This window comes from Salmo salar, chromosome 04 (genome assembly GCF_965601325.2).
Source record: "Salmo salar chromosome 04, fSalSal1, whole genome shotgun sequence".
In the NCBI taxonomy this organism is placed as follows: Eukaryota; Metazoa; Chordata; class Actinopteri; order Salmoniformes; family Salmonidae; genus Salmo; species Salmo salar.
In genome coordinates, this window is record NC_138294.1 from 13,830,829 (window position 1) to 13,837,685 (window position 6,857).

The window sequence follows — 6,857 nt, forward strand, 5'->3', positions numbered from 1 at the left end:
CTTTTTTATTTTTATGTTCTCCACAAATATAACATATTCTTCCCTCTACCATATTCTATATTGAAAAGCACTTTTGTGTCTACCTCCTTTAAGCTGGCTAAGAAATAATTAACTTGCATAAAACACATGAAAAGGTTGTATAGTTATTATCACTGCATGATGAAATGGAAAATCAGCAATTGAGTGGTAGATAAGGATGTTTTTTTACTGATAGATTGCCAAGATAATGCCTATAGGTCTATCTGTGGGTGGGTCCAGTGAGATCCTATAAAACCAGAAAGATGTGCTGCTTTCATAACCAAGGGGAAAGGTGGTAAGGCAGCATTACTCTCGCACAACGCTATAATTTGTCCTAGTCACACAGGAACATAGAAACAGGAACTACTAGGTCCGTTCTACTAGATACAGGGTATGTATGCACTACCAACAGTTTCTGTAGGAATAGGGTATTTGTACTCAAAATGGACTGCAACCATGATTTTATTAATTCTATGTGCACTGAAAAATGTTATTGCTATGTTCTTCCCTCTTTCTGGAAACTCTCACACAGATTTCTCTAACCTTACAAATCTTGACAGATCTACACTCCAAACATGAACAACAACGCTTCTCAGCCTGGTGAGTAGCATAGGCTATACACTGTAGGAACAAGACAGACATTAGAACTAATTTTAAGTATTTGATTTAAGCCATTGTGTGTCTTAGGTCCTCCCCAAAATTGACATTTTCATGTTTTGTTATTTATGTTACAAATCATTGCCGTTTGGGGTTTCTTTTCTAGACACCATAAAATTGCACTCTCTTTTCAAGAGCAGAGTGAATCCGGAAAAAAAGCAATTAGGAGAATTGTCCACATCAACATGAGACCTTTCAAAACTAACCATAGTGTGCTTGTGAAATTCTCTACCAGGGCAGAATGGAGTTGGGAAGAGTGCAGCAGGAGGCATCACCTGTCTCGCTGAGAAGCCACTGGAACCTATCGGTCCCTTTTCGGGTGTCGGCTCTACTGTTGGCGCGATCGCAGGACGAACAGTTGGAGGAGTATTGGGAGGAATAGTAGGAGGAGCTGTGGGATCTGCAGTTGATTCTGCATACCGCCAATCTTACTATGAGAAAAATAAATGTCCAGAATGAATGAATCAGTTGTTAAACTATCATACCAGATAACCTTTATATGGCTTCTACCTTGATTTGTTATTGCATAAATACTATGTATTATAAATGTTTCTGTAATTCTTTGTATTGGTTCAATCTAACTGAAGTGTCTGTATGCTGAGAGACAGTGAGTCCATGCCTTTACAAACATTGAGTGTATGACTTTTGGCTCTTTGCCACCTGGAACACAATGGTTTCAGTTTTACATCCTCCTCATAACTCACATTTAACTATGTTTTAATGAAATCTGAACATATCAGTTCATGCCTTAAGGATAGAATCCTTAATCGAAACAATAACAAAGCCGTCACCCCTCTGTTTAGGTAAAGAGCTGGGAAACGGGCCTGAAGAAAGATAACCATTCTCAGATTCATAGATCTATGCCTACAAGGACTGACCATCCATGATATCAACATTATAGTTTTAACCATGTTTTGAGGCTATGCAGTGTTTGTTTATGTTCACATTGTTTACAAACATTGGAGTAATGTTATAATTATACACATAGGATGTTATTCTTTTTCTCTTTCTCTCTTGTTTTAGATAATGGGTGTTGGGTTGTAAGATACAAGAAAGAAACAAAACATACTGTATCATTAAATAATGGACCAATATTGGCTGGTTTTGTGACTAGAGAAGCAGTGTGACTACTATTGGTGGGTGTTTTGTTATTTTACTAAAAGCAGAGCATATGAGATCATACTGGAGATATGCATTTAGTTGGTTACGAATGAAAACACTGTCACTCTGTGGTAGGAACCTGATACAACAATACCAGGGTCAGACAATCAAATAGCAATGTAGATAGTTTTACAGGAGTTCTGATGATGGAGAGAACTCAACGTTTGACTGCTTTAGGTTTGATTTATATCTAAACCACACTGAAACAGACTTTCATCTCTAAGCAGGACTTCCATATTTACATATTTTAAGCTTGCTGTATTGTAGACTGTACAATGTAAAGTGTCATTAAAGCTGACCAAATAATATGAATATACCTGCATTTAGTTTCATATTTTTCATACCATACTTCACAAATATGATTATTATATGAATAAACCTGTATTTATTTTGCGTCTGAATACTGTACCTGACCTGTAATCCCCCAACTAAAAGAACTACAAACAAAATTAAAAAGCTGGTGTCAATTTATTTATTTTTTGCTGCTGTTGGACTTGCGGAGTCCATGTTTAGTCAGTTACAGTAAAATGACTGCCCAAGAGCTGTAGTGTATTTACATGCCTGCAGCTCCAAGGGGGTAGCCAAGAACCACTGGCCGACCTGCCCCCAGCCGATCTGGGAGGCGTCTGTGCTGACCAGGTCACGGCGGCACATCCTCAGCATCTCCACCCCATCTGCGAGAAAGGAGTGACAGTGCCACCTCAATGCCCTGGGGCTCTGTACAGTCACCCGCAGCTGGTGGTGACGGTGGCGCTTTGGGTGCGGCCAGTGGGAGTTGAACCACTGTTGAAGAGGCTGGAGATGGAGCAGGCCCAGGGGAATCAACAACGAGGCCACCGTCAGAAAGCCCAACAGGTGTTGGCAGGTTAGGGCGGATACCACCCCGCCCCTGCCGAATGTGGTGGGCAGGCGTGCTCTCATGAGGACTGAGTCCAGTTTCATGCCAATGAAGGCCACCCTCTGGGTGGGTGTCAGATGACTCTTCTTGTCGTTTACAGTAATGCCCAGCCTACCGGTGTGGGTCAGGAGCATGTCTCTGTCTGACAGGACCTGGGTCCTGGTTGGGGCACAAATCAGCCAATCGTCCAGGTAATTGAGGATCAACAATCCTCGGGATGTGAGAGGTGCCAGGATAGCATCCATGCACTTTGTGAAAGTGCGGGATGCCAAGGAGAGGCCGAAGGGAAGAACCATGAATTCGTAAGCCCTCCCTTCGAAAGCAAATCGGAGGTACTGCCAATGAGCTGGGTGAACAGAAACATGGAAGTACGCATCCATCAGGTCCCTGGACACGGCCTGCAACACGCGGGCTGGGGACAGCATGTGGAACCTCAGTACCTTCAAGTACCCATTGAGGTTGTGCAGGTCCAGAATCGGTCGAAACTCTCCGTCTCTATTTGGGACTACAAAATAAGTGGAGTAGAACCCACCTAGCCATTCTGATGTCTCAATTCATTGGGAGGGGGTGGGTGGTGGGGGGGGCTTTGAGATCGGGGAGGCCCTTTGAGATTGAGAGAAGCGGCCGAGGCCGGGGAAGGGTGTGTCAGGAGACCTGCCGGGGCCCGCCTCTCCTCTGGCACCTCGAGCGCATGGGTCCCCCAAGCACGTCCCTATGACGGTGACGGTTGAAACCATCACACCTGTCACAAAGGGAAGCCATAAGCTCAGCCAAGCCAACAAGGCCACAGTTCAGGGGTCCGAAGCCCTGGTAGAGCTTATGTCGTGACCCGCTTGGAGGAATAGGAACCCGGTGAGGGATAAATTAACCAGTACCTCTGCAAAAACCAGGGAAGACCCATGTGGGAAAAACAGGCTGTTGCTTCACCTCACACTGTGCCCCTCCCCGCTGTCATCCCTTAGCACGAGGCAATGGGGCAGGAGAGGGACCCCACCGTCGTTCGGGTGCAGGTGGGTGTCAACAGTCTGTCTGCCTTGGACCCGGAGGCCTGAGGTGGCGGCATGAACCGTCTCAGGGTCCCCCGGTCCCTACGAACCTTATCAGTCTGCTCTAGAATGTCATCAACCCCTGGGCCAACTTCAGCCCTGGGGTGATGAGTTGAGGGGCAAATGTGCCAGAAGATAACCACCTGCACCATGGCCCGTCCATTGGCACGAGCCACATCCCTCTGGAGCAGGGGAAGCAGGCGAGACACCGCCATCACTTCCCGGAGGAGCTCCTATGTGCCCTCCTGTAGCCAGGAAAACAGAGTCTGCAGGTTGGCCTGCAGCAGCGTGGCTGTGCTGGTAAGATGGCCAAGAGAGCAGAGGGACCCATATGTGGCTCCCAAGTCCGCATCAAAGACTCTGCGGGGGTCCCGTCTTCAGTCACGGGTTCCGCCCTGGCAGAGGTTCAGCTCTCCTGTAAGGCCTCACGGAACTCAGCAGAGATGGCGACAGATGGAGAGTCCTCACTGTCCACCAGTTGATGTCCAGTGCAGTGGCTACCCAAGTGAGTAGGCCTCTCATAGCCTCTCGAGCCGCTGGGGCGATGAAGCCCCGCTGATGGCCTGTCCGCCTGGTAGCCCCGCTCACGTGGTGAACAGTGCCAGCATTATCCCCCAGGAACAGCCTCTCACTGGCCAACTGGGAACAGCTGTCCTTGCCATCGAAGCTATCAACCTCCTGACGCAGGGCATGTGCCCTCCATTCAAGGTGGTCTCAGTGGTCCGACTCATGCCCCCATCCAGCAGATGGGCTCTAGCTGCAGTGGCTCCTCTCCGCCTGGCTCAAACCCAGGCAGTGCATACACAAGGTATGCGAATCCCCAGGGGATGCCATCATCACACTTGTCACAAAGGGAAGCCATAAGCTCAGCCAAGGCATCAAGGCCATGGAGCAGGGGTCCGACGTCCTGGGAGAGCCATGTCGTGACCCACTTGGAGAAATAGGAACCCGGTGAGGGACAAATTACCCAGTACCTCTTCAAACACAGGGGAAGAACCCTGTGGGAATAACAGGCAGACAAAAAAATAACAACAACCAGGTAATGGATTTGATTTATGTGTTTTGTTGTTTTATGCCAACTGCGATATTACCTAGCGGGTTTAATATCCAAGCAGAAAACAAAAAACAGCACCGTATGATGGAGTAACTCCGTTAAGGAACTCCAAAGTTAATGTCTCAACTTAGTGGCAGCCCACCACCATACTTTTACATTCTGCAGGAGAAAGAACAAGAAAACCCTGTATGGGAATTAGCAGAGAACCCGCGCAGGTAGCCTAGTGGTTAGAGCGTTGGACTAGTCACCGAAATGTTGCAAGATTGAATCCCCGAGCTGACAAGGTAAAAATATGTCGTTCTGCCCCTGAACAAGGCAGTTAACCCACTGTTCCTAGGCTGTCATTGAAAATAAGAATTTGTTCTTAATTGACTTGCCTAGTTAAATAAAGGTAAAATAAAAAAATATGGCGTGGGGACAAGCAATTCACAACACACATAAAACCAGTTGGCAAGTTGTGTAAGGTATATACAGTTTGTGGCAGCAAGAGCCACCAATATATTAATGGATGCACACAGAGTCATAGTGTAACGCTAACGAAACACAAGCACGACAAACCCTGGCGGAAGATACAGATCAACCGCGCGTAGCGAGTGGAGCACTCACGAGGATGGGCTGGTCATGTGGACAGCTGCTCCAGGGTGCAAACAGCCAGTGAAAATACTTCTAAGCAAGATATTACACTTACAAGTGACTTACTAAGCGAACTTCAGAAAGTTTGTACCTCAAACCATATGGACATCTGCCGAGAAAATGAAAGAGAACCTGTGTCGCGGCCATGGGGTCTATATATAGGGGCGGACCCCAGCCGTGACAGTACATGGGAGTAAAACTGTAAATCCTCACCTCGGATGTATCCCTCCGCCGCGGAGTGATACCAATATATTGGAGTGAACGTTTCTAGTTAAAAGGTGCTTACACTCAGAGACATGTATTGACACTCAGCCAGCTCAAACTACAATTTCACCCTAGCTTTATTACTGGTTAACGTTTTGGTCATTTTGGTTGGCCAACAATATTATAAGACTGCAATGACTGCATACATTTCCTAGAATGTTATACAAAAAAAAAGAAAGTGGTATTGATGGACAATGGCAAGGCTGCTATTGTATTTTCAGTTACATTCTGGTCAATAAAATGGTTTACACTTTTGTTTTTTTGTAAGAAATACATGGACCTACCCACCATTAGCCATCATGCATTGCTTAAATTCATTCTGTTCAGAAAGGTCTGTTCAGAAAAATAGAAAACAGTACATATACGCATACAACTACAGTGTTTTAATAGGGATTAAATAAAGACAAAATATCTAACTTACATATTCATAACGTATAAAATAAACAAAACAAATATAGGCTATCGCGTCTATTGTTGTTGCAAAGACTACTGGTTAAATGTGTCTTTCGCACAAATTAAGTATCACATAAATTTGTGTCTTTTCTCACAAATTAAACCACACAAAATGCACAAAAACGCACAAAATCTGCTAAAATACATTATGTACATATATGCACAAATTAAATGTGAGGTTGGGCTGCATGGTAGCAACACAACATGGTACAAACAAAACATGGTACAAACATTATTGGGCACAGACAACAGCACAAAGGGCAAGAAGGTAGAGACAACAATACATCACCCAAAGCAGCCACAACTGTCAGTAAGCATATGTAATTTATTTTATACAAAGTCTTCTATAATATGTTTATTGTAAGGAGAGTAACTAATGAAAAAAGATTTAGATGCACTATTGTAAAGTGGTTGTTCCACTGGATATCATAAGGTGAATGCACCAATTTGTAAGTCGCTCTGGATAAGAGCGTCTGCTAAATGACTTAAATGTAAATGTAAATGTAATGAAAACATCATACGTCCCTTCCGTCTTCAAGAGAGCGAGAGTTGCACCCCTTCTGAAAAAACCTACACTCGATCCCTCCGATGTCAACAACTACAGACCAGTATCCCTTCTTTCTTTTCTCTCCAAAACTCTTGAACGTGCCGTCCTTGGCCAGCTCTCCTGCTA

General features: G+C 45.1%; 1 long non-coding RNA gene across 1 annotated transcript; it reads left to right on the top strand.

Annotated features, from left to right (window-relative positions):
• The first annotated feature begins 276 nt into the window (after positions 1–276).
• Positions 277–2,150, top strand: LOC106602224 (uncharacterized). Its single transcript, XR_001328185.2, has 3 exons — positions 277–409; positions 551–618; positions 911–2,150. It is a non-coding gene; the product is annotated as an uncharacterized LOC106602224 (long non-coding RNA).
• Positions 2,151–6,857: the final 4,707 nt, after the last annotated feature.